Raw genomic sequence first — 2,500 nt, forward strand, 5'->3', positions numbered from 1 at the left:
GACAGACAGACAGACAGATAGATAGATAGAGACAGACAGACAGACAGACAGACAGATAGAGACAGACAGACAGACAGACAGATAGAGACAGACAGATAGAGACAGACAGATAGAGACAGACAGATAGAGACAGATAGATAGAGACAGACAGATAGATAGATAGATAGAGACAGACAGATATATAGATAGATAGAGACAGACAGATAGAGACAGATAGATAGAGACAGACAGACAGATAGATAGATAGATAGAGACAGACAGACAGATAGATAGATAGATAGATAGAGACAGACAGACAGATAGATAGAGACAGACAGACAGATAGATAGATAGAGACAGACAGACAGATAGATAGATAGATAGAGACAGACAGACAGACAGATAGATAGATAGAGACAGACAGACAGACAGATAGATAGATAGAGACAGACAGACAGACAGATAGATAGATAGAGACAGACAGACAGATAGATAGATAGATAGAGACAGACAGATAGATAGATAGAGACAGATAGATAGACAGATAGAGACAGACAGATAGAGACAGACAGATAGAGACAGACAGATAGAGACAGACAGATAGAGACAGACAGATAGAGACAGACAGATAGAGACAGATAGAGACAGATAGAGACAGATAGAGACAGATAGAGACAGACAGATATAGACAGAGGGCTCAGGGTGAGTTGAATATGAAGGGATGATATCTAAAAAAATAAAATTAAATTAAGCAGTGAGAGAGGAATATATTGAGAGAAGGAGAAAGGGAGAGATAGAATAGGGTAAATTATCTCACATAAAAGTGGCAAGAGAAAGCAGTTCTGTTAGAAGGGAAGAAGGGGCAGATGAGGGGGAATGAGTGAATCTTGCTCTCAAAGGATTTGACTTGAGGAGGGAATAGTATACACACTCAATTGGGTATCTTACCCCACAGGAAAGTAGGGAGAAATGGATGATAGAAGGGAGGGCAGATAGGGGGAGGAGGTAATCAAAAGCAAACACTTTTGAAAAGGGACAGGGTCAAGGGAGAAAACTGAATAACGGGGGACAGAATAAGATGGAGGGAAATATATTTAGTCTTCACAACATGATTATTGTGTAAGTGTTTTGTATATTGATACATGTGTGGCCTATGCTGAATTGCTTGCCTTCTTAGGAAGGGTGGGTGGGAAGGGAAGAAGGGAGAGAATTTGGAACTCAAAGTTTTAAAAGGAGATGCTCAAAAAAAAGTTGTTTTTGCATGCAGCTGGGAAATAAGATATATAGGTAATGGGGCATAGAAACGTATCCTGACCTACAGGAAAGCAAGGGGAAAGGGAATGGTGGGGGGAGTGGGGTGACAGAAGGGAGAACTGACTGGGGAATGGGGCAATCAGAATATATGCCATCTTGGACTGGGGGGAGGGTAGAAATGGGGAGAAAATTTGCAACTCACAATCCTGTGGAAATCAATGTTGGAAACTAAAATATTAAATAATAAAATATGAAAAAAGAAAACATAACAGAAGATGAAGCAAAAGACATTCATAGAAGCCTGAAAATTGCATCTGGCATTTTCAAACATTTGAAGGAAAACTGTATTCCTGGACTTATCACGGCTGCAGAAAAAGGCAAGTATTGGGAAGTTTAACTCATAGATTCATACATTATTTAATGTCAAGCTGAACCTCAAGAAGCTACAATTGCTCCAGCAACTGGGCCCAAGCATAATCCTGGTCTAATTGCTGCACTGGCATAAGAAAAAGCCAATTTCTATCAAATCACTGACAATTCTTTAACTAGTTTGGAGCCTACATACATTCTTAAATGGAGAAAATACCTTCACTTGAAAATGTATTTTTACACAGTTTATGCTTACTGCTACCATGGTCAGACTTCTCTGGCAAGTGATAAATGTGATGAAACAATCAGGTCTCCCCGGGAATCAGGAAAATTTTATGCTGAGACTGAAGCATTTGTACAAAGAGTATGGAGAAACCAAAGGATGTGGAACAACCACCAAACCTTCAGGACATCTGTTCTTTAGGAAACTTGGAAGTCTAATGAAAAATACTTTAGAAAAATGTCAGAGAGAAAATGAATTCATCTATTTCCAAAAGGTTCCAACAGAAGCTCCACAACTTGAACTCAAAGCAAACTATGGTCTTGTAGAGCCTGTACCCTTTGAATTTCTTCCTGTAAATTCACACTGGACACCAAAAATACTAGCTGCATTTGATCTCACAAAAGGCCAAAGGATGTTAATGCCAAACCCAAATCAGAGGAAGAATTGAAACCAGTCAAAGAACCAGACATCAAACCACAGAAGGATAGTGGCTGCCAGATTTCCTAGAAAACCATAGAAAAAAAACTCCTCTCTTAAGTGGGACTAGATTCTTTTCTGTGATTCCTCTGGAGCCTGAAGAATAATTTGCTTCTTTTCATGGGCCTTTACTATGTCAACACAGACTTTTTAATAGGGTGCGTTATTTTTGGTGCTTTCTTTCCACTTTAGTCAGTT

General features: G+C 39.2%; 1 pseudogene; it reads left to right on the plus strand.

The window, feature by feature from the left end:
• Positions 1 to 2,332, plus strand: part of LOC118833228 — an 8,728-nt pseudogene extending 6,396 nt beyond the window's left edge.
• The last annotated feature ends 168 nt before the right edge of the window (positions 2,333 to 2,500 follow it).

Source organism: Trichosurus vulpecula (assembly GCF_011100635.1).
Source record: "Trichosurus vulpecula isolate mTriVul1 chromosome X unlocalized genomic scaffold, mTriVul1.pri SUPER_X_unloc_4, whole genome shotgun sequence".
NCBI classification, from domain to species: domain Eukaryota; kingdom Metazoa; phylum Chordata; class Mammalia; order Diprotodontia; family Phalangeridae; genus Trichosurus; species Trichosurus vulpecula.